At 36.4% G+C, this 26990-nt stretch overlaps 1 protein-coding gene across 28 annotated transcripts in view; it reads right to left on the bottom strand.

Moving 5' to 3' along the window:
* The window catches only part of Lrrc4c (leucine rich repeat containing 4C), a 1178862-nt gene that overhangs the window by 118252 nt on the left and 1033620 nt on the right, over nucleotides 1–26990 (bottom strand). For 5 of the 28 annotated variants that reach the window (XR_015448996.1, XM_087205619.1, XM_087205614.1 and 2 more), the window contains one exon: nucleotides 17707–17860. The exons of the other annotated variants lie outside the window; for them this stretch is intronic. The gene's annotated coding sequence lies outside the window, so the exon portion shown is untranslated. The remainder of the gene's footprint in view (nucleotides 1–17706; nucleotides 17861–26990) is intronic. 28 annotated transcript variants of the gene reach the window in all.

A 26990-nucleotide genomic window follows, 5' to 3' on the forward strand; every position in this document is an offset into this window, starting at 1 on the left:
CACTGCTCTGTGGGCAATAAAGTGATGCTGTTTCCCCAGGTGCAGTTCACAGTTGTCTTTTAATCATGTAAGATACTGAGATGTTTTTCAGTCTAAAGTAATGTGCCTTGCTTTCAGTCTTATCCATCCTGAGCCTATAATCTTTTCCTTTCCTCATTTAAAATTACCATGTCTGCCAGAGGCATCAACATTTCCAAAGGCATCTTCAGTGTGCCCACTGAGTGTGCCACACTGGTTTCATTTTCTTCACTGAATGGTTCTTAAGTCACCTCAGTATCTGCTCACAACACTTAGCATTTTCCCACTGAAAAGCTTTCCTTCCCACCATCTTCCCTGGCAATCAGCAATGCTACCATCCTGGTCATAAGTGTCTGGCCAAACACAGACTGCTCAACTGGTCATAAGCACATGCACAGGTTTCAGGCCTCAAGGAGGAAAGTGAAAGGAACTCACACCCGGTGCCTACTGCATACCAGGCTATGAATGGTATGAAGTGAACTTTCGTAGGATTTCTATGAGACAGATATCATAACACAAATTTAATGAAGAAAAAAATGAGGGCAAAATGAGATTTTATCACTTATCAAAAATTGCATAAGTGTAAGTTCCTGACATGGGATTCCCACAGCACCTGCTTGACACCACTGCCTGGTGTCACGGTGAGCAAGTGAAGGGAATGCTGGCTTGCTCTCTCTTTTATCTTGGTTTTGTCTTTCCTTTTCAGGGAAGCCCTTGAAGGTCTTGATATATTCACCTCATAATCCGGGTACAGGAATTATGTTATCTCCTAGATGGTCTCAGCTGTTTAAGTCCTTTACTTGAGTTCCTATTCAAGAAAACTTTGGAGGAATCAGTCTGTCTGTGGACACACCGATATGATTGTAGGGCATCCAAACCAGGGAGCGTGGAAAGTTTCCTCCTCCCAGAAGACACTGACTTTCTGTCTCCAGGGAGATTTTACATATGTAATGTAAAATGCACATGAAGAAAAACTCCTCTCCAGAGTTAAATTAACCTGATTTGTGTGGAACCCAAGTCAAGTACCTACTTTCATGATAGCTAAATACAATCATCTTGTAGGATTATGGACAGCTAAGTTAGAAATTAATATGCAGTCAGAGAGGGACCGGCTCTCGAGGAAGTCAGCACAAAAGATGAAACACCCAAAGATATGGCTAGAAGTGAATCGAAAGAGAGCCAGCCACTCTTTGAGATGTAGTCTCAATAGCCAGGTCTGCAGGCCTCCCTGGAGATAAGCAGCAGCTTGAAATTATACTGTAATTAGCGCCCCCTGGTCCATGGGCCTAGATAGGTGTAAGATGCATAGGTGAGTGACCAGGACATCTGGATCCATCTCTTTCCAAATACGCTTTTACTCTTTCAATGTAACCTTGCTACATGACTTACTTCCCTATTGGAGCATTATTAGCAAAGTGACTATATTTGTAATCCCCAGCACTTCATTCACGTTTCCAGGATACCATTTACTACAATGTAATATATACTTGTCACCTTATAAACCACATTTCCAGCCTCAGTACTGCTGACTTTCCAGGTTATGTAATATTTTATCTTTTAGCAGAGCTGTGTGTTATAGGCTGCTTAGCAGCATGCCTAGTCTTTTTTTCACTTGGTAATAGTAACAATTCCTCTTTGATTGTGACAATGAAATATGCTTCTAGATGTTATCCATTGAGGGCGAGCAAAATTGTCCCTTGTTAAGAACCATTGATTGAGCTTGGTGCAGTGGCACATGCTTATCATATCAACTCTTGAGAGGCTGAGGTAGAAGGATCACAAATTTGAGGCCAGATTGGACTTCATAGCAAGGTATTGGGAGATTCCTCAAAAAACCAAACACAGAAAATCCATTTGACCCACCTATTCCCCTTCTAGATATCTTCCCAAAAGAATTAAAAACATCATATTATAGTGACACTTGTATATCCATGTTTATAGCGGCATAATTCACAATAGCTAAATCTTGGAAGTGGCCTATCTGTCCATCGATAGATGGAGACTTAGAGTGGGTAAAGAAAATGTGTTATGTATGTAGGATGGAGTTAAACAAGGACAAACTTGAGTCATCTGTAGGAATGTGGATGCACCTTGAAACTATAATATTAAGTGAAATAAGTCAGATTCACTGGCTTAACTATCACATGGTTTTGCTTATATGAGAAACTGAATAGTATAAATGAATAGAAACAAACTCAAAGATAGATAATAGCAAATAGGGAGATAAGACATTTATAAATGGGAAGAGAACTAAGTAATGGAGGAAGGAGAGGGGGAAGAGAGGGCATGAAACATTCAGCTGTTATGTACATGTAGCAACTCCCCACGAGGAATATAATCATTATATATATCAAATGTGTACTGATAAAAATTAAACTTAAAAAATAAACAAGCAAACAATAGAACCATTGTTTGAAACTAGCCTAACCACAAAGATGAGTACTATTGTTGCTATTGTTGTTGTTGTTTTCATTCTATTCACCTACAAAAATTGGACCCAAAACAAACAGTCAGTTATAATCTTTCCATTGGAGTTAGCCTCATTTCTCACTTATACGGTGCTATAAAACATACTGAATTCACACCTCATTCAAAAATAAAAAAGGAGCCTATTAAGTTATAGTACTGCATGGAAAAAAAATGAGTTGAAAAGTTAGTGGATGTGTTCTTCTACATTTAAAAAAATGAAAGAATGGCATAGTTAACATAAGTATTTATAAAATATATTGCATATATTCATTTGAATATTCATATAGATATAGACACAGGCACATACAGACAAGTAGTGACTTTTACTGGGAAACTGTATTCAGAATATCAAATACAATTAATCCATAGATGGTGGAGTAGCTCAGGGGCAGAGTTCTTGAATGACTCTATACTGTGCAGGCCAAAGCAAACAAAGAAAAGAGGGGGGAGGAAAGAGGAATGAAAGGAAGGGCGGGAGGGAGGGAGAAAAGCTGAACTTCAGATGTCTCTATCTCTAAACACATATCTAAAGTCTCTGCTCATTAAAAAATGTATTGTGAATGTGTTAACATTTTTCCTCAAAGACTCATTTATGAACATAGTGATGCTCATTTTGAAGTTTCTAATTCAGAGGGAGGTGATTAAAGGAGCAGATTCTATGTTCTTGTCTTTTTCTTGATATTGTATTTATCTCTTTCCAGTTCTGTGCAAACTAGTTTACAGTCATTTAAGCCTGTGATTTTTGTACTGTATCTAACAAATTATGTGAACTAAAAACCTTAACCACTGGAATCTTAATGGCACCTTCTAATGAGAAGTTTTATTTACCTCAAAAATCAACTCACCTTGAATATTGCTATTTATTCCCTGAGCTGAGGTTTTTAATTAAAATTCTAAAAGTGAGATGGGTTTGTCTTTTCATGCTTAGGAGGTTTCAAATCCATGAAAATCTTTTAGTGTCTTTCGGATGCTACAAGTAATAAGTGGTGCATTGGGTAAGAGCAAGTCCTTGTGCAAGAAAGAAGTTTAAAAAACATATCCAGCTCCCCCTTAGAAGAAAGCAACGAGGTCACGTAGAGCAAGTGCGCATCATCTCTTACAATTTATAAAGGACCATTATTTCAACAATCACTTTTTATTGGTTGCATCTTTTCAGCTTTAGATACATTAATTATACTTTTCACTCTAATGCTATGAACTTGGGATTATTCTTGCTGCCATAAAGAGGAAGTAACAAATGTGAGCAAGACAAAATTCGTCCTGTGACTTCTATGCTAATTAAAGGTGTCTCAGGACACACAGCAGTTAGTTTTGCATCCACTCCTAAAAATATCAGCCACTTTTCCATGGAATCCTACAGGGATATTTCCAAACATCCACACTTTCTGACATTCCCCCCTCACCCCCACCCTGTGCCCCAAAAATTTGCTCAAAAGAAAGTAAAAATAACTGAAGTGCAATTGCATTTGGACAACAGTTGGATTTAGAGGTCAAGGGGCCTGCATACCTGAGATAAGAAGCAAACAAAGAAAAGAAAAGGGGCTTCACCTGCTTATTTTGCATCAGCATCTTCTTTTCTTTGATTACAGGAAAGAAACTCATTGGCTCCAATGTTACTTTAATTTAAAAGAGCTTATAGGGTGCCTGACACAAATGGTAATGCTTAGGATGCACAGATAAGCAAGTCCTTTCCTATTGTGATCCAACAAAAACCTCAAGTCCAGCTGGGTCTTTGCTTTTCAGGTGCATCTAGGAAGGTTCTCTTTGGAGGTCAGTGTTGGGAAGTATGTTTAGCACCAGAAATCTGCCTGTAACCAGCTACATAGGCTGAATTTCTTTGGGCTTTAGTGAATTATTTGTACTCATGAGATATCATTGAAAATATGTTGTATGTTTAAATAAAAAATTATAGTAAAAGACATTGCTATTAATCTCCTTCAGAATAATCTCCTTTGCTTCAAATACACATATGCCATTTTTCTTGCTACCTTCTGAAGCAGTTCTGCTTTTCCCTGGGTATCTTTATTTGCACTGTCATGGCTGCCTTGATATCCCAACTCCATTCAAAACATTTACCTTTCATGGTCATTTTGATTTTAAGGAAGAGCAAGAACTCACAAGGTACCAGATTTGGTGAATAAGGTGAATGAGGGTACAGTATTGTTTATACAAGGTTATCTTTTCTTTTCTTTTGGTACTGGGGATCGAACTCAGGACCTTGTGCTTGGGAGGCAGGCACAGCATGACTGAGCCTAATCCCTGGCTAGCCTACCTTTTCCTTTGATGGCATTTGGCAGCAGCATTCACCATATTTTAAAAAAATACATTAGGATAAGTTTGTAATATATAGCAATTACTTTCATCTTCAAGGCTTGGTACATACACATTTCTCCTGTTCAGGATTTGTACTTGTCCACTCCCCTCCCGACCTTCCCTCTCCCTCCTCCCCAGATGCCCAACCATCTTCGGAGTCTACCTTTCTGTTTCTTAATATCGCTTTCATTTCTCTCTTTACCTTGCTTATATCACCACATTATTTATCACAACTCAGGAAGACATTCACAAAAGAAGACCTCCAAAACGGCTTCAGAAAGTGAAGGAACAATGGGCAAGGGGAGGATTTTGAGGCGGATTAATGCCAATGTCTTCTACTATAATATTTTAAAAATGTAAACAGTGTAGTCCTTTGAGATTCTATGCACTTATCTACCTAGACATATATATTTTACGATTACATGGTACGGGTGGAGGCATTGTAAACCACACAATGCTCTTCACATTTAGTGATAGCAATGATATTGCTCACCAGGAATGAGCTGATCGTGTAAAGCTGTAAAGCGGTGGTGTATCTCTCTCTCTCTCTCTCTCTCTCTCTCTCTCTCTCTCTCTCACACACACACACACACACACACACACACACAGAGTGCCCCAGAGAACAGAAAATCCTCAAGATAAATAGATATTACCACACACTTTAGAGTTCTAAGTCAGCACCAGCAGACTCCATTTTATCTTGATAAGGGTGTAAAAAGGTCAAGTATTGATTTAAGTTGCAAGAGAAGCCAAAACAGAAAAAGCTCTTTCAGAAAATATTTACTACGTTTTGCTTTCATTCAGAGTTTCTGTGTGGAGCACAGATGATTTGAAACCGACGGGATGGCAGAGATAAAATGTCCCGGCTTATAAATGCGGTCCTAAGATCGATTTTACTTGTTCCTCTGACCTTTGATACACAAAATGGAAAAATTCCTATATAGTTGCAATAAGGAAAATACGAGAAATGAAAGTAAAGCAATGAAACACTTTAAGGAGTCCATATATCGAAATGGTATAATTTATGTGGTATATTTTATGTTTATTCACCTAAAGAATATGCTTTATAAAAGCACTTTTATACAGATATACCATTACATTAATAAATTTTTTGAGACAAATACCTTGGACTCAATTTTTCAGAAGTGAAGTCTTCTCTCACTATGAAATGAAATGTTTGTAAAGAATATCAATGATGTCTAGGTGAAATTTTAGAGATATCAGTGATGGCAGAAAGAAGAAACTTGGATCAGAAGAAATTTCACTGAATCCTCAAATAATTTTTCCATTTGACATTTATACATATGTATGTTTATTAATGTTTATTAAAACTACAAAAGCATTCTATGTTTGCTTTCTGAGTTGTCAAAGAGGTTGTCAATCTTTACTTTTCTCCTTTGCTTAAAATCCACAATTCTGAAAGAGGAATTTAAGGGTTGTAGAAGAGTTTAAGCCTCTGCAATATGTTTCATTTTACAATGACACTCTAAGAAAACAGAGTATCTACCATGACACTATCAAAAATAATCTTAGTTTTTTATTTATTTGGTATTTTTGGCTAACCACCAAGCAAAAGAGCAGGTGGCCTATCAAGCTGATGTAGAACTCAATCTTAATAAGTCTCATGTATCCTGTCTCTATAGTGAGAATAACAGCACATTTCTCAAACTTTCTTGGGTTGATTCAATGAGATAATCATGGTAAATTATTCCTAAGCATGAATGTCTTCATTTTTCTTCAAAAGATCAGGAAAACATGGTTTGTTCTCAGTAAGAACAGTAAAAGAAATACACTGATTTATCTGTTATTAATCTCAACCCTCAAGAGGCACCATCGTTCCACTTGCTACTCATTCCCATGGGCCTAATCCTGGTTCTGACACAAACCCTCTGCAACATCTCATGTGAGTCATTTAACCTTTCTCTGCCTCCGTTTTGCTTGCTTTTGTGGTGCTGGGGACGGAGCCCAGGGCCTTGCACTTGCTAGGTAAATGCTGTCTTGCTGGGCTACACATCCCCACCTTTTATATGTCACCTTTTTTCATCCATCAAAATGGGATAATAATGAGACAGTGCATTGTTCTGTTTGAAGAATTAAATGAGTTAACGTCTGTAAAGTGCATATCATGCTGCATTACAAATTTAAGGTATACATTACATTGAAAGTGTTGACTTTCATGATATAAATTTTTGTACTAAAGAATCATGCCCTTTCTCTCTCACATGAATCCTGAAAGCAGATTATCAAACCATGGGATGGACTCATTTCCTCCGTATCTTATCTTTAGAGTAAAGAGTGCAAACAGCTGTCTGTTCAGCAACCTTAATTCCAAGTCTCAAACTTTGCCTACCTCTTCTGTACCCTTGCAGGGACACTTGGGTCTTGGCTGCTGTTCCTAACCATGAGCGCGACAGCTAATACCAAGAGCAAATCTCTTTAAAACAAAAAACAAAAATAACCCCACCTTTGTCATGAATCCTGTTGTACAAGTTTAAGTGATTGTCATCAGTAAACCAAATTTATGTATTTTACTTCTACCAGAGCTAAAAGTTTCCCTTCAGAGTCCATTTCTTTATTTTGTAAGTACAATCTTAATATTCTTGAGTATGGAGTTTTCTAGTACCACTATAGGTTGATTCTGGCTTTGAAATGTATGATGCTCTTAAGGCGTTGAATTGGTTTGGATGTGCTCATATATCCAGGAGACCCAGATGTAAAAACTGACAATAGAAATTTGATAGCAAAGCTCTGGGAGTATTTAGAGAGAGAATAAATCTGTGATTCAGGTACAGGACAATCCACTTCATGATGGAAAGATCAGTTTTGAAATAACATAACCCCAAGTTTAAAAGCCAAGAGCAACATGAGTCACATGGAACAGGTTATACAATCTTTGAGTCTCCCTATTCTGTTCTTGGGACTGGAGGTTTAATAACAGTTCCACAGGTTGGAGGGAGTGCTAGGAAGGAAGGCTGTGGAGGAGACCCTGGCACAGTGCGTACACAGCTGCCTTTACAGCTCCATACGTAACTCACACCCAGGGTTTGGGCCTCCACACACTTCCAATCACATAATTGTGTGTGGCAAAAAACAGACTCTTAAGAAGCTGCATGAACATATGAATGAATGAATCAATAGATGAACCGATGAATGAACAAATAAAGAACTTTATAAATCAGCCTATCCATTAAGCTACACAACCATAGCTCCAGAATCCTTACACATCAAGAAGGAAGACATTATATATCTTTATTATATCCTCCCTTGCTGAATATTAAGTGTAGTGTTCATGACTACAGGTGTAAAATCTCTTTATCTTGTACCCATAATCTTATTTAGAACCCACAAATATACCAAGCTTAGAAGTAGGTTTACAAGTCTTGCAACAGAAGGTGGACATAATTTTCTTTATCCTGGTGCTTCAGCTCCAGCCAGTTATTCATTCTCTTTTACAAGGAGAAATCCATTTATGTCTTCAGGAGACCGATGTATCCAGCCATTGGGTGCTCCTGCCAATCACCTCCTGCCAAAGTCTTGATGTTTTATTTCATTAGTGCAGGTACTTTCCATTAATTTGGAAACTGTTTAAAGGTGTTAGTTCCAAAGGACATTGTTTCTTGGCTTTTGTTTGAGGCCTATTTAATACATTACTGCAATAAGTTGATACCTTGCCAAGAAAGAAGCACTAGTCACCCAATTCTAACCAGTTTGTGACATTATGTTTTTAATGCTTGGCCCAAAGATAGGTTTATTGTGATCTACCAGGAATAGATAGAAATGAATAAGAAACAATTCTATTGTTTGAGTAGAAAAGACTAGGCAAACATACCAAGTAAGAATTAACTGTCTCTCTCCCTTCCTCTCTCTTTTTGTCTCTCTCTCCCTCTCTCTTCTCTTTTTGTACTATCCTTTGTTTCTTAAATTCCTTCCTTCCATAAAAATAAGACTATAAACACATTAACTGTGTCAAATATAATGAAAATGTAAGCACAAAGGAATATTTACCACATATCAAGTGAAATAGACAATACTGCTCATAAAAGTAGGTATTCTTATCCCCTTTCTGAATAAACCTTAGTCGTTTTCAAGCATCTCCCCTGCATGTGGTCATTTTTCTTTGGAGAAAGCTCTTGATACAGCCCAAAGGGTTGGACCTTACTCATCTGATAAAATCCCTGTTGTGTCATTTTCTTTCCTGATGATCAGTTTGGGCATAAAATATAAGGGAAGGCTTAGTATGGATTTCTGTGGCCGTTTTCTTTACTAGATAACACTTAAGGACGAGAGAGACATTTTTTACCTGTAGTATGTTTGGCTATAACACCTGTAATCACTAAAACCACTTTGACCAAAATGTTGGGGTGGCCTAAAGACAAAGGTGACAAAGTGAGTGCAGCAGAGCAAAATGGTGGAAAGATATCTGTCCTTGATGCTCCTTTTGAAGTGGTAAGGTAAATCAGAAGTACTCTCTCCCTCAGCTTTTTGTTCCACGTGAAAACAGATGTCCTTACTTTTTAAAAGCTAATAAGATACTTATTGCTAAAGGCTGTAGTAGGCCCAGGGAGGGACACCCATAATGCTTGGGCAGATGTTCAGGTTACATCAGAATAGATGATTAGCCCTTCAATTGCTCAGTATCTACAAAGTGCACTGTTCTCTGTAGTTAAATATTACAGTGATATGCCTACCTTTTAAAATAACAAAATCAAGCCCAATGTGTTATGTGTCTCATGCTTCAACATATCTAAATGAATCTTTTATTCCCATGTACAACTGGGTAGGGGAAACTTATTAAACAGATGCTCCCAAGTCTTTGGTCCTGAGGCTTGGACATGGACCCATTTGAAGCATTCAGATACCTGTCTGTACCTGTGTCAGGCATGTTTGGAAGTTTGGGAAATTAAAAAAAATAAACACCTGAAAAACAAATTCTGTCTAGAATCTCCAATTCCTCCAACATCTTTTTGCACTCAATTTTCCTAATATGAAAGTTGTAGAGTAGTAATTATTTGAGCTATCTGATTCCAATACTACATATACACATATTGGAATAATATATGTCATTTCTATGTTAGTAGTTTTTTTCACTAACTAGAATTTAAGATTTCTAGAAGAAACTCTTGTATTAATATTACACCATGTTAAGCTCTATAAGAAAACAACCTATAGAGAAAATATCCAATCACATTTCATGACTGATTAACTTATTATGAAGAGATGGAATATAGCAAAAGTCTCAGGACATTTTTCATTCTATCCTGAGCCTTTAAGCTTGTCTTTCATTAAGTTCACTGCTAGATTGTCTCTAACCTAAAGCTGTTTTGAATAGGAGTGAAAATTTCTGGATTCTCCTAACTATTCTTTACTTCTTTACCTCCTGTCCAGATCGCACCTAAATGGATAAAGCAAAATTCAGAAAGGAACAGCTCACTTGGTCAGTTGAACTTCTATATATCAACAAATCGATACACGTAAAAACTGATATATCATCATAAGGAAGAGTACAATTATTATTAACCAACTCCACATGAAGATGACAAAATCAATGAGAAGGAGTCAAACTGTAACAGATGCTTGCCGTGCTCCAGGCAAAATGTTCCTTAACTTTTGTCATCATCACAACTCTTAAAGTTGAATCCAGTTATCAGCCCTATCTTGCAAATAAGGTAACAAAGACAGTGCATGGACTCACATGAGGTCTCCTAGCTTACACAACCAGTATGTGGTTGGGTTAGAGGAGAATAAGAGCAGTTGTTTAATGCACAAGTGCTGTTACAGACTACCTGAATTGTACGCCAGAAATACCTGTATGTCAGCCTGTACCCTGACACTGCCATCCTGAAAAAGTCTCCTGTTTTCTACAAAGGTAAAGAACTATAGAAATAAAAGGAATAGCTGTCCAGGGAGCGGGAGCTTCCCTGAGAGAAGACAAAGACCAGCATCAGACATCAATCTGTATAACAAAATTATCATCTGAGTATAATTTATAGGCAGGGAATAGTCCACTAATAATCAAAAATTTCCATTAATCATCCTTTTTATCCCCATATACTATTATGTTTTAAATTAATTCTTTTTCCAAAAGAAAACCAGAACAAATTCAAAAAACATACATTAAGAAGATGGTTATCAGAACACATAGAGGAAACAATCAGTTTTAAAATATATAGTCAATTTGAAAGGAATGAAAAGAAATACTAAGGGTAACTGGCAAAAACCAATTATAGTTTACTGAGATTTTTTTTCTTCTCTCATAATAAAGTACTCCAAAAAATACCTACATGTGGATTATGTTTTATCAGAAAAGAAGATCATTCATTATGGCTGATATATTTTCAGGTGCAGAGAAGGTGATAAGGGGCATTCTTTACTGGGTAACAAATGTGTATGATTTTACAGGAAGATTACAGAAAGTGTTTTCATCTTGCCTAATCAAAATTTAGTGAGATTATACATTCGGATGATAAAAATGAGTTTCAGAAGTTATAAAATACGAGGAAGATCTAATACAAGTAGACAGATTCACTTACGGGAAACATTCTGAAAACAGAGCATCACCATGTAGTGCTGGAAATGAAAATTCCATAACGTGATGAAGCTAAAGACAGGGGCTTTGGGGCCACAGTTTGGAATCTCCAACATATACTCTATAAATTAAGATCCACCTCAATCCATAATTGAAAGAAACAAAACTATCAAAAAAAAAAAACAAACTACACTGCCTCCTGCACATTTTAGAAGCTTAAAAAATACAATCCATGTATTGACTAGACCTAAATCCTGCAGGAGCAGCTACAATATTGTGGTTGAGTTGGAGGGGAAAGAGAGCAGATTTTTAGTACATAAGTGAGGTTACAGACTACTGAATTGCATGATGTAAAAGGACATGGGTGCCATGATTTTTTCACAACAATGTGACTGAATTGCCTGTAGAAGGGAAAATGAAATTGATAGACACTTTGAGGATCAAATAGATAAAAAGTCATGATGTGTTTCCCCAGACCCATCCCCTACTTCTTCCTTTTGGTGCCTTCCAAGCTGGGCTGTTCTGTTGATCGACTTCCGAGTCACCATTCACGTTGTAACCATTGTAACCTTGGTATTGGATGTCCCAAGATGATGCCATGTGGGGATCACATCCCCCATATTTTAGCAGAGACCATGGTTACTCAAATAGAGACTGGGTCCCCTACTGCTCTCCTTCAGGGAAGGCCATTCACATGACTAATTTCTGGATGACTGAACGTGAGTGTAAATGAGATGTGTTGCTCCAAGTTCACAGCCTTAAATAAAGCTTCCATCTGACAATGGTTTTGCGAAGCCAACATTACACCAATCATGATCAAATTAGAATGAAGAATGACAACAGGAAGAAGAGACAGATCCTTAGAGGAGTATGTGCAGAAGTTCATCCCCCATCCCCATCTGCCCTTTGGCAATCCACAGATCTCTGTTTTAGTATATGACCAGAAGGCAATTCTAGATCTTCCTTGACTCTATCACACTTTAGATGTCTGCATTATAATAGCTTAATATGTTCCAATACTTGCATGTAAAAAACTTAGAACTATCCTCAGCACATAGTAAGCTCTCATTAAATATTAGCTACCAACTCAACATGTGAAAGAGTCAGTATTTGGAAATAAACTACACTCTGTTCTCCTAGTATCCCATTCTTTTCCTATCCAGGAGAGGGAGCTGCATCTAGTCCATAGAAGGAGACATCTAGAAGTGCATCTTAAAATTCCTGATACTTGCTAAGTTTTTCTCTTATCCTCCATTATTTAAAAATTATTCTCAATTTTAAATCATAATTTTGAATATGAGTTTCAAGACATCTTCGTGAAAACTTTAAATTCCTTGGCATTGTACTTCTGACTCACTCATTTTAGTTACCCTATAAAACATAATGCAGTGAGAAAAAATGAGGGACAAAAAGAACTACCTGTTTATTCTTTAGCTGAATGCTGTGACTCTTAGATATAAGGGAGTAGTATCCTTTAAGTCATAAAAGATTTTTTTCTTTCTGTGCTGATGGAAATAGCTAGGTTCTTTCTGAAGAGCCAAGTCTGCAACCTGATTGAGGTAGGAATTTCTATACTACTTTTCTTTTTCTCCACTCAGCACTTACCCTGGGCAAAGCTGCCAAAAAGAAGAATTTCATCATCAGGATAAATTGTGCTTTATATTTTGGACTCTATCATCATTCTCCACCCAATCCTGGGGAAGAATGGGGACACTTCTCACATTTTCTAGCTATCCACTGTCCTCGTGTGTCCATCTCTTTAGAATTTCATAGATTGGTATCACACACACCATCCATTTCTAAGTACAGGGCATGATGATTAAGCCACTTGAGGGAAATAGAGGAAAATATTGTTTAGCATCTCTTTACAACACTGTTTAAATGGCAGAAGGTCAGAGTCTCATGCCAGGCATTTCAAAAAGTCCAAGTATTTTTTGTTCTACTAGGAAATCTGTTGTCTTGACAGGAAAAAAGATTTAAATAAAGCCTTCTTATCTGCCTTCTATCTCTTCCAGAATTAATGTTCCTCCTTCCATTTTCCCATAGCTCCTAGTGCAAAATTGTATCAACATTTCTTCCATTGTGCTATAAATATCTGTTCCTGTGTCTTTTTCCCTGAGTAGGCTTGAGAGTTCTGTCTTTCATTATCCTCTTGGCATGATTGATCTCATTACTTTGCCCTTTTACTTTGCCTCATATATTTCCTGTTGGTACTTTCCAGTGTCATTTCATTATGGCACCGTTGAAGTAATTTAAATGCGTTCGGAGAATATACATAATGTTGGGAAGCTTATTCTTCAATGTGAACGCCACAGCTTTAAACATTAATAAAAAGACTTTAATTTTGCCCTTGTTTCTAAATCCCCCATAGCCTAAATAGTCTGTTATCTCTTCTGCAACCCCAAAGTGTCTCAAATTAAACACCACACTTCAGCTGAAGTCACAGCCAGTGAGGGAGATTGGATTGCCCTCTTTTCTGGAGGACAGACACAGCAGGTATTGACTATTTCAGCAAAATTTAACTCCTAAAGGCACTAATGGTGCCATTTGGCACTAAAGCATTGTTGGCAATTAAATCTGAACAATAGAGTTAGGAGCAAGAAGAAAAAAATTCTATCAATAAAATTCAGCGCAGGCAGACAAGTATGTGGTCCGCATTTGATGGAGGGATTATACGCATACATAAATAAATCATTAAAATTCACCCACTAGGAGTCGGCTCAATTCATGGTGATTTGAGTTGCTGCAGGGGCAACAGCAAATCTAAACATAATTTGTTTGTTTGCAAGATGAAAAGGAAGAATTTGACAGATTTTATACATATAAAGACAGTCCATTTCTACACGTATAAAATGGCTAATACAGTATTTCAGTAAAAATGTACATCACATTTTCCAATGGGTCTTTGCTGTTTAAAAAAATGGAAAAGAATTAAATTGCTATAGTCCAATTCTGTTCTAACAGGTTCCATCAAAGAATTGCCTAAATTAGATGGCAAATATATAATGTACTATGAAGAAGTGATCAGCCTATACTGAATCCGCCACATGAGTATCTTATGAAAACCTTACAACAGCTGGCTGAAGCAGGTTTATTATCTTAATTTAAAAGTGAGTAAACTAACAAATGATTTTGATCTTGCCCAGTGAAACATAGTTGAACAACAAAAATAATATTCAGCCCAAGTTTGCTTTGGCTCTAACATTTATGTTCTTTCCATTGCTTCATGCTGGTTAATTCAGTTTCAGAATTTTGTATTTCAAATCCTGAATAGGTCTTTTCTATTTAACATGTACATATACATATACGTACACATATGCAAGAATCCTCAAGCATGTGCACACACACACACACACACACACACACACACACATGTTTTCTTCTCTGTCAATGTCCAGTTGAAAATTTTTCCTCATCCTAAAACCTTTCCTTTCTGGGTCTCCAGTGGCATAAATGGCTTCCATCATAGGATTCTCATCTTAAGAATATATTATCATTGGGAAAGCTGGGAGTGAGGAACTATTATATTCTTGGAAATTTTTTTTATTCTCGGAGAGAATAAAATCATTCGCAACCTAAGAAATAAGTAAAGCTTCATTTTTATCTTCCATGATGTACATGATTTGGGGCCTTAATAAGTGTTTAATGAAAACATGTTAATTGACTTAGCTACAACTGAATTACTATTTGATATTAGTGAGCAGTACTTCATTTCACACATTAGTGCTGCTTCAGTGAAGTTGGGTAAAATTATAGCTATTTTATGAACCATGTGTTTAAGTGAAGTGCTTAGCAGGACCTTGTGGAGAACTTTTTAAATGTAAAACTCATAGTACCTTAGATATGTTCCAGTCTGACTTTTCAGATATTACCTTTATTTGAAAGAAGGGCGTACCTGTAAACCTAAAAAGGGGTTAAGGAAGTACAGAATAAAGTTCAATGAAGATAATGTTAGGTTCATATACTAGCAAGTATGATAGGCTCACTGATGTTCACAGGAACATATTTAATATTCTGCAAGTACTGGCTTTCTCCTTCATCAAGTCCCTACTTCAAATTTGCACTGTGATCCTCATTTTTTTCCTCTGGAGATGAAACTAGGTATAAAAGATTAGTGAGTAGGAGGAAGGAAAGGAAAATTCAATCTTTTATAAAAATGGCATAGAGTTCCCTACTATGAAAAACAACTTGAGTCCTTGTTGTATCACAAATTTCCCACAGAGTCCAGGAAAGAGTAACAATATTGTTTTGGGAATGGGACGGAGTCATTGTCTTAAGTGCAATCCTTCTAGATAATAAGGTTCATAAAACAAAAGCTCTGCCTTCTCTCCAGTTATAAACTGGCCAAATTTCCTAATTCATGCCTTTTTTTTAACAACAAGAAACTTTGAGATTAACTATTGTGGCCAAATACATTTCAATGTGAGATACAAGAAGGTCATATCATCACATTATATCCCAGATTTTTACTTTAAGAACACTTGAAAAAATGGTAATGTGTCATAAATTTAATACACAGAAGTCTTTTGTGATTCTAAGCTTACGTGAAGAAATCATTGCATATGACTGTACACAACTTCCTACTGTATAACGTTATAGAAGACTCTAAAATTAATCATGGAATTTTAGTGCTCTAATTGTATTGTGTACAGAGAAGAAGAGAATATAGAGAAATATTGAAAATATAAAAGGCATTCTTTATGAAAATTTCAGGAATTTTTTGAGAATAGAATTTATATAACATCAAACTTGATGCTGGTTAAAAAGAAAATCAGCAGAAACTAACAACAATAGGCTAAAAAGCATGGCTTTAACACATGACATTTTGGAACCCTTCTGGAGAATGTATTTAGATTCATGATCCTCAACACCGATTGTATATACTTCCTACACACGTGTAGTGCCCTTGAAACCATGCTCATATACAGGCTCCATCCCTGGAAAGGCTGAACCAGCAGGTGGGGTCCCATACTGATAATTTTAAATTCCTTCAGGAGATCCTGATACATAGCCAGGATTGATAACCACCGATTTAGAGCCTCTAGGTAGAATCTCGTGTCTTTATTAGTGCATATTAGAAATATAGAACAGTGATGTTCATTTGGAGGAATTGGGACATGCATATAATGTATCTTCATCATTTTCTTTTTTTAATTTACATATTAATTGTTACATTTTAGGCATACAATACATTTACATTTATCATTGGGTGTTTGTACCTGAACATGATGTATCTTAGTTCTTATTTTTCCCCCATTACCTATGTGCCCTTCACCCCTAACACCCTTCATTTTCAATTCATTTAACCTCCTTTCCTTTCCTTCTTCCCACCCCTCATCTCCTTCCCTATTTCCAAAAGCCTGTCTACCAGTTTCCCAACATCTCACCTTTATTTTATTTATATATTGATATTTTCAGTTTCACATATGAAAAAAAGCATTGCTGGTAAACTTTGTTTTGCTTAACATGATCACTTCTTTTTAAAGCTGTTTGAATTCTGTACTTGTCAGCATCTACTTACTGAAAGAAGAAGCTAATATCGGTACTTAAAGGCTCTATGTTTTAGATAGAACCTTAGTTTATGGGCCTCAAATAGGATTATTTTGGATTTAAAATCTACAGCAGATGCTGCTGTCTTAGAGAGCTGGCAGAGTCTGAACACAGCTGTATGCTTCTCATTGCTACACAGGCAAGAAGCAATAGTAATGGTGCCCAGGGACAGAGTCAACATAACATCTCTGTTTAGGCTATAGTGTTCCACCACAAAGAACATTTCCATGAATGATAGAATTCATTGAAATCTTACTATGTGCCAGACACTTGCATTAATTTTTATGTAATGGCAGAATGAAATGGGTGTCATTATTCCTACTCGAGAAGAATATTAGTACGTTTATTTACCATTTTCTCTCCTTATGATGAAGAAGCAACATAGAAGAAATTGAAGTCCTAAAGCAGGCTGTGTTGGTAACACCAAACCATGAGTAGATTCAAAAGTCTTACATCTCCAGACAGGCTCTCCATTGCCTCAGTTTGCCACTCCAAACCAACAATCACCACAACTCAACAGAAATACATGAAGAAAACATCTCCCTTTTCCTTTCTTCTGCACTCAACTTGAAGCCTGTTTCAGTAAATATTATAGCAGAAATGTTAATGTTGTAGAAAACACTAATTGGTGATATAGTCTAGTTTTTGTGTGATGACAGGGATTCAAATTTCTTATCCCTGCTTTTCTCCAAGAGTAAAAAGCCTTTGAGTAGCAAACTTTAGGGACTCAGAAGGGGTAGGAACAATCCTTATATTTGAGGTAGATCCTGAAATACATGGTTCATAACTCCCTTTCTAGAACTTGAAATACCATCTTAGAAACTACCTACCAAAAGATGAGTAGGATGGCAGGAACTTAGATTACTCAGGACGTGAACCTAGCCCGTGTGGGAGACTGCTGGCATTGATCAAGGCTTCTTCTGAAGAACAATGTGTCCTACACCCTCAGTTCTGGTAGACAGATGCACCGATGGGTCACATTGCCTGAAAATGAGGACAGAAGGCTTTCCTTCAGGTGGACACATAAATCAGAACATTTCTTCTGTCCTAACAGTCACAGATCTCCTATCCAATTACAGGAAATAGTATATCATTGTATTGATGGACCAGGGCCCGTCATAACAAAACCCTGAAGTCTGGGGCAGCTTAAATGACAGAGATGAATTTCTTGCAGTATTGGAGGCTGAGGTCTAAGATCAAGGTGAGGGCAGATTTGCTTTCCATAGAGGCCTCTCTCCTTGGCTTGAAGCTAATCACCTCTTCTCACATAATATTCTGTCTGTGTGTCTTCATGACTCTATCCCAAGTTCTTTTTATAAAAATAGCAGTCATTTTCATTTAGCACCTATTCTAATGAATTCTTTTAATCAATTATATCTTTAAACATATCATCTCCAAGAGCAGTCACACTCTGGGGGACTGGGGAATCGAGACCTCAAAATATGAATATTGTGAGATGCAACTCAGTCTTCAACATACACATACTTTCTCTGAATAGGGAAATATTTCCTTACATTTAAGTCATGCAACCCCAATTTTTAACCACCCAAAGTAGACAAATTCCCTTTAAAATGAGGTACAGTTGAAAAGAAAAGAAAAGCTATTGATCTTATTTTCAATGTTGCCCTTTGCATAGTTGATTGGAAGCTGGAAATTCACTGAAGATTTCCTCTACCATTGGGTCTACAGCTGCAACTAACTACATCATTGTTCATTGCCAGATCAAAGTTGAGAGTTCTCATGCATACATGATGCTTCTGATCACAGTCATGTGTACAGGCAATCTGGGAAAGCCAGCTGCACTTCTGTTCCACTTTTCCTTCCTCAACAGTGTGGCTAGTGCGAAGGTACTGGGCATGCTGACATTTGAGCAGCTACGATGAGGCAGGGGTTGTCACAAGATTTTGTGAACCCCTAATTTGAGCAGCTTCTTAAAAATCATAACAGACTTTCCTACACTGAAGGGTTAGATGCACTTTAGGTGTCCCAAAATCATGCTCGGCAAGAGTCCTACCCCAAATAACCAGACATATATTCTACTTAAGGAAAAGCAACTACCTGCTCTCCCCTAATCCACCCCCAAGGCTCTCTTCCCTTCCAGCAGACCATAAACCCCAAGACTCTCATATATAAAAGCCTCTAGTTTCCTCTTCATTGCCATCAGTTTCCCTCTTTTTTTTGGTACTGGGGATCCGTGGCTGAACCACTTGAGCTAAACCCCACTTTTCCCTGTTTCCCTCCTTTTTAACAGTCCTAAATGTGGGTTAGACCACAGGAAAGCTACATTTTACAGATTAAGAAAGAACACTGGAAGGATTAAATGACTATTTTTAAATTACTAAATACATGGGACACAATGAAAGCAGTTCTACGCAGTAAAATTCATAGCAGTGAATGCCCATATTAGGAAAAGAGAGAGAACTCAGATAACCTAATGCAGAAACTCAAGCTCCTAGAAAAAGAAGAGCATAACAAACCAAAGCTCATACAAGAAAGGAAATTATAAAGATCAGAGCAGAAATCAGTGCAATGGAAACTAAGAGAATGATACAAAAAATTAATGAATCAAAGACTTGGTCTTTTGAAAGAATAAATGAAATCGATAAACCTTTAGCCAACCTTATCAAAAAATGGAAAGAAAAGGCTCAAATCCATGCAATTAAGAACAAAAAAGGTGAAGTCACAACAGACCCAGCAGAAATCTAGAGCATAATCAATACCTACTTCAAGAACCTGTACTCTAATAAAATGGAAAACACAGAAGAAATGGACAGATTCCTAGATACATATGAATTGCCAAAGTTAAGTGAAGAAGACATAGAAATTCTAAACACCCCAATTACAATGAGTGAAATCAAAAACACAATAAAAAATTCACTAACAAAGAAAAGCCCAGGTCCTGATGGCTTCACTGCTGAATTCTACAAGACATTTAAAGAACTACTGCCATTACTCTTTAAATTCATCAAGGAAATTGAAAGGGAAGCAAGGCTTTCAAATTCATTCCTGGAAGCAAGTGTTACTTTGATTTCAAAACCAGGGAAAGACCCAACCCAAAAAGAGAACTACAGACCAATCTCCCTAACGAACATAGATGCAAAAATCCTCAACAAGATACCAGCAAACAGAATACAGAGGGTCATCAAGAACATCATAGACCCTGACCAAGTCGGATTAATCACATGGATGCAAGGATGGTTCAACATTCGTAATTCAATAAATGTAATTCACTATATTAACAGAGTCAAGGACAAAAGCCATATGATCATCTCAATAGATGCAGAAAAGGCATTTCACAAAATGCAACACCGATTCATGATAAAAACGCTACAGAAAATTGGAATAGAAGGTCTTTATCTCAACCGGATTAAGGCTATCTATGAAAAACCAACAGCCAACATCATACTAAATGGTCAAAAACTGAAAACTTTCATGCTAAAACCAGGAACAAGACAAGGATGCCCACTATCACCACTCCTGTTCAATAGAGTTCTGGAAACGTTAGCCACAGCAATTAGAAAAGAGAAAGAAAAAAAAGGAATAAAGATAGGAAAGGAAGAAGTGAAACCGTCATTATTTGCTGATGATATGATACTTTACATAGAAGACCCAAAACACTCCACCAAAAGACTTCTAGACTAATTGACAGATTCAGTAGAGTAGCTGGATATAAGGTCAACTCAAAAAACAATAGCCTTCTTATACACAAATAGCAGACTCACTGAGAAATAAATTGGGGAAACAATTCCTTTTACAACAGCATGAAAAAAATGAAATATCTAGGAATCAACTTAACAAAGGAAGCAAAAGACCTCTACACTGAAAACTATAGCACTCTGAAAAAGGAGATCAAGGAGGATATAAGAAAATGGAAAGACATCCCTTGTAACTGAGTAGGAAGAACCAATATAGTGAAAATGGCCACACTTTCAAAACTACTATATAGATTTAATGCAATGCCGATTGTAATTCCAACAATATACTCACAGAACTAGAGAAAACAATCCAAAAATTCATTTGGAACCAGAAGAGACCTAGAATAGCTAAGGTAATTCTAGGCAACAGAGACATGGCTGGGGGTATCACAATCCCCAACTTGAAACTATACTACAAAGCTACTGTGACAAAAACAGCTTGGTACTGGCAAAGAAACAGACTTGAGGATCAGTGGAATAGATTAGAAGATGGGGAAACAATTCCAGACATACCCAGTCATCTCATCTTTGACAAAGGAGCCAACCACCATCACTGGGGGAAAGATAGCCTATTTAATAAATGGTGTTGGAAAAACTGGATTTCAACCTGCCAAAGACTAAAACTAGAACCATACCTATCACCATGCACTAAACTAAGATCAAAGTGGATTAAAGATCTAAATATTAAGACAGAAACTCTAAACTTGCTGCAAGATAAGTTAGGTAGAACTTTTGAAGACATTGACATAGGAAAAGACTTTATGAACAAAAACTCAGTAGCACGGGAACTAGCACAAAGAATCAACAACTGGGATCTCATTGTATTAAAAAGGTTCTGCACTGCACGAGAAACCACCAACAGAGCTGAGACAATCTACCATGTGGGAAAAGTTTTTTAGCAGCTGTACCTCAGAAAAAGGTCTTCTATCTAGAATTTATAAAGAACTGAAAAAAATCAGACCTCCCCAATTCAAAGACCCAATTCAAAAATGGGCATCTGAAATGAACAGACATTTCTCAGACAAAGAAGTAAAAGCAGAAAATAAACATATGACAAAATGTTCAACCTCACTGGTCATTTGAGAGATGCAGATGAAAACAACACTGAGATTCCACCTCACCCCAGAAAGAATGGCTGCTATCAAGAAATCAACCAATAGCAAATGCTGGTGGGGTGTGGAGAGAAAGGAACCCTTCTCCATTGTTGGTGCGAGTGTAGACTGGTGCAACCACTGTGGAAATCAGTGTGGAGATACCTCAAAGAACTAGGACTAGAGGTCCCATTTGACTCAGCTATTTATTCTCCTGGTGGGTATCTTCCCCAAAGAATTAAAAGAATCATACCACAGTGATATATGTGCAACCATGTTTATAAAGGCACAGTTTGTAATAGCTAAAGGATGGAAACAGCCCAAGTGCCCATCAACTGGAAATTGGATAAAGAGGATGTGGTTTTTTTTATTATAAAATGGAGTACTACTCAGCCATAGTGAATGAGAAACTATAGATATTTAGAGCTAAATGGATGCATAGTGAGGCCATACTCTTAAGTGAAATAAACAGGACACACATGTGTAAATACCAAATAATTTCTCTAGTGTGAGAAACTGAAAGTGTAAATAAAGATTAAAATGATTAAAATGAATAAATGATAATTTTAAACATTAAAAGGTCCAAACGTGTAGGGGTGGTAGAAGGGGAAGGGGAAAGGAAAGAGGGGAAAGGAAAATTATGAGAAAAGAAATAAATGGAAACGAAATCTATGTAAATAGGGAAGGGTGGAGGCGTGAAGGGTGCACAGGTAATGGGGGAAAAAATAAGAACTAAGATACATCATGTACAGGTACAAGCACCCAATGATAAATGTAAATGTACTGTATACCTAAAATGTACCACTAAAAGAATTTTTAAAAATTACTAAATACAAATTCTGGGAATGAATATTAAATTTCTTCCATTATAAATATTAAAACTTTATGTAGTAGAGATGGCTTCAAAACCTGGTATACTTTGATATTGGCTGGCATACCACATAGTAAACATTTAATAACTTTTGCTGAACTAAATTGTGTCAAATATGCTCAGATCCTGTCCTGCCAGAAACAGACCCAATGAACGTGAGCTTTGGATTTTTCCTGCCAACTAGAGCTTCTGAAGCAGTATTTATTCCCAAACTTAAGCCCTTCGCTGGGGTATGACGTACTTGCTATTCACTTCCATCAGCTCCACATGTAGATCCTCATTTGCAACTGTGGTTGAGGACACACAAATATATCTCAAAGATGGACTCTTCATGGTGGACATATCCTCAGGGGACATCAGTGAATTCATTTGATAACTGTATTATAGGATCAGGGAACCAACCTGAAACATTTTATTCTATCACATCTGATGATTTGACAAAAGAGAAAAAAATACCACAGTGAGCAGGCAACTTGCATTATCTCTTGCTCAATCACTTATTAGTATAATTTCAATCAGGGTAGCATTCATCACTGTTCAAAGAAGTTCCACCTGAAGTTCAGTGCCATAAAATACCATGAAAACCCTTGGCAGGACACCTTAGCACTTGTTGCACATTACAGTGAATAGTGTCTCATTCTGTTCAAATGGAACAAAAATTAAATACAGATGTACTCAGTATTTCAGAAAGCTGAGTTTCACTGGGTAGAAGTTGCATTAAAAATAAAGAATAAGGGGAAGATATACTGAGATCTCCATGAGAAAATAGCTATTTGGTGGCCATTTATGGTTAACAATTTTCTCCAATGGCCTAAAACATAAAGTAAAACTCATTTACAAACTGTGGAACACTATGATCCAATCATGTATGGTCAAGGAATGAGACAAAATGAATGTCTGAGGGTATAATTGACTCAAGGTTTACTATCTAAAGGCCTGACTCATAAATTCACTCTTATGGAAGATTCTGTATAAAATAGCTGTGACCTCTGGCTTTGTAGATGGTTCAAATAAACCCATCTCAAGAATCTCCTATTTTTTAATCAAGGTGGATGGAAATGATTCTGTAAACTCTTTGAAACAGTTAAAAAGTTACATGTGTGGAGGGATAAGAGTAAATGTCCTGTGGATTTTATTATATTTTAAGTGTATGAGAACACAAAAGAAAGAAAAATTGCCCTCAAAACTACCCCACTCTTAATACATAAAAAAGAATAATACAATATCTGCTGGTAAGAAATCATAATTTTGATGAAACATTTCCTTTTGCTTCAAAGTTTCAACCAATAATCACTTTAGAGGAAAGCAAATCATTATAGAAGCATTAATTAAATCATTCAGACTTCAGGTTTAGAGTATAAAGCTAGGATTCGTTCTTGTTTTCTGTCCCTCCAAACATGACAAGTACATTATGCCTGAATAGCAGGAAAAAGACCCCTGGAAGACAATCTGTCTCAAAAAAGGGTTCTGAGTGTGAAAATTCATATTCCTTGACTCAAAATTGGTAGCTATGTATCTTACCTCTTTTCTGCTCTGAAACACAGGTCCTACTCTGAGGAATTCTCCAGTTTCCTTTGAATTCGCAATTTTACCATTGTCTCAGAACTGCTCAAGTGCCCAGTATTACTTTGCAAAATCCATTTTGTTTTGATCAGTTATTATATTCCAACTGCAGAAATATGTCAGGAACTAAAATTTATCTCCAAATAAATTATGAAATGTAAAGTAAAGTGAACATTTCTATGTTTTTCTTAACTTAGGGGCTATGGGCTATAATCTTATAAGAAGCAAAACAATAGCATCCCACTTTCAACAAAATGTGATTTTGAAAGAACATTTTCTATACAAATTATTGAATTATACAAATTATAGAATTATTATATTTAACTGCAACTATATATATGTATTCCTTTTATAATAAAAACAAGTCATTCTCTCACAAATGCAAAAAAAACCTTCACAGACTTTTCTCCCCTATTCTATTTATATTTTGATAGCAATATAATATCTTATTTAAGACAAAACTAGAAGTTGTGTCCAGAACTTTTAAATTTTTACCTATCAAAGATATATAGTATATCTTTGTGTGTGTATGTATGTTCCTGTGTGCATGCAATTGGTGATCAAAAGATAAAGTGAATAGGTACATGTTTAAATTGTTTAAAAAAGAAACTTATTAAAATAAAAGATTTATTGTTAAGAATGACAGAATAAGTATATTAGAAGCAAGATGGAGTATTTTGAAGGGGATTAATGGCCATGTGTCTTTTACTGAAATAAATTTGTAAATTTAAACATTCACTGTACTTTTGATCATACCTCTTATTTGCATGTGAGATAGGCATGATGTGTAGATATACATGAGTAGATCTAAATACATTTTAAATGTTATTAAAAGAGAGATTTTTTAATTTGAATTCAAATTATTAAGAAGTATTTGAATGCTTACATATATACTATGAATTAGAGAGTTTTGACAATTATCAATTTAATTTCATCCAAGACAAGCCAAATGACCCTGTTTCTTGCTCTACTTCTGTCTGTCTGTCTGTCTCTTTTTCTTAGAATAGATTTACAAACACAAAATTATTAAGGTATAAAAAGTAGAGCTCACTGGTTAATTTGGGAAAATAAGTAATTTAATATAAATTATTAACTTTGTTGAAAATAAGTAGTTTCTTGAGTTATACTGACATAACCATATGTTAGAAACCATGTGTAATTATTATTAAAACTCAAGAGTATCTTAAAACAAAAAATTCATAGAAGAAGTTTAATGGCATTATAAGGCACAAGAGTTCAAAACATGTGACATTAATTCTGCAAAAGAAAGGTTAAGTTTGTATTGTGTCATCAGATCAATGACATCTTGCAAAATATAAGTTTCATTAAGTATTAAGTATTAATATTAAGTATTCATTAGTTAATTTAATTTCTTCCAACACTGAATACCTATTGCATATCAAGGTAATAAACCAGGAAGTATAACTTGACTTCCTGGATAGACAAAGATCAGAATCACAGGAGGATACTAGGTAATAAATATATGTAATAACTAAATGTGTGGTAAGTGACAAGACAGGGCGGACATGCTGGTGGAGAAGGGGCCAGGTAATGACTAATGCTGCAATAGAAAGATGAGGACAATTTATCCCAACAATCAGTCTGTACAATCCAATAAATGGAACACATAAAATAAATTATCTTAGCTCAGTGCCTTAATAAAAGACATTTAACAGGGCCACAAAGTACAGAATTTATGGAAAATCAGAGAACATATATTTAACACAACACTTTTCTTTTAATCCAATCACTTTGGACAAGTAACTCAACTGCTTGGATGGATGCCGAGCAAAGGGCTCTTTAAAACATTGCTATTCTATTACAAACCATGTTCTACTGTACTTTACTATAAACCAATTTCATAAGCTGGATAGTGTTTGCAGGGTTTGAAAGAAGCCATAAATCCCTACGTGAATATGGAAGAAACATCCAAAAATATAAACACAATTCTGTGACAAATGGCCACCATTCCTGTCCTTCATTTATTTGGTAAAGCAGAAAAGAATGTAATAAGATATGATTATTGGAAACAAAAAGAAAATTAGATTTTCTAGCAATCCTTTTCCTGAAAACTAGCTTATGGCTCTGATGTGGGTTATAGAACCATAAGACAGCTTTCTACCTAATTTATTTCTCACACAAAAAAGCTGAAAAGTGCATCTTCACAAGGCAGGAAGGTGGCAGGGAGAGGTTGTGGGGGATCTGATATTGAAAACCTATCACTCTAATTTTCGGCCTCCAAAGAGAATTCTCCAGGTGTATGGAAAGAAAAACCGGAGATGTGTCCAGTAAGCTGAGGAAGGAGAAGAACAAGAAAGCATCATTTCCGAGGTCATGAAGAACAGAATTCCTATCAGATGCACCTTAGGACATTTGGCTGCTACCCAGATGCATGAATAATTCTGAGAAATAGCATGCGAGATACGTAGTGTGGAAAGCCAGGGGAGATGTCAGGGGAAGGAGAGATTCCCATCAAGCCTCTGGCCACATCCAGGGCTTCCCTTTCAATAAGCTAATATAAACATCAAACCAAGTGCTGATTCAATGAATTCACCTACTTAATTGGATAGTTAATTAGTGGAAGCAAGACTGAAATGAAGTGCTTACCCTGCAGAATAGCCACACATGCACAAAAAAAGGCAATTGCAATATGGATAAGGATGGGACAGACATATGTGCAAAAGGAGAGAATACCTTTGATAAGTATGAAGAAAAAGGGACAGAAAGAGGGCCAGAGGATGCAAAGGTAAGAAATAAGCCATCCAGAGTACCTGAGATGGGGTATAAGGAAAATGCATCTCAATTCTCTGTGGCAAAGTGAGACTTATTGTCTAAGAAATGCCCCAGAGCCTTACATTGCTAAAAGGAACATTGGAAAGCACCTACAGCAGACC

This window comes from Heterocephalus glaber, unplaced genomic scaffold (genome assembly GCF_053883595.1).
Source record: "Heterocephalus glaber isolate CG9 unplaced genomic scaffold, H.glaber_assembly_v1.0 deba00000594, whole genome shotgun sequence".
In the NCBI taxonomy this organism is placed as follows: Eukaryota; Metazoa; Chordata; class Mammalia; order Rodentia; family Bathyergidae; genus Heterocephalus; species Heterocephalus glaber.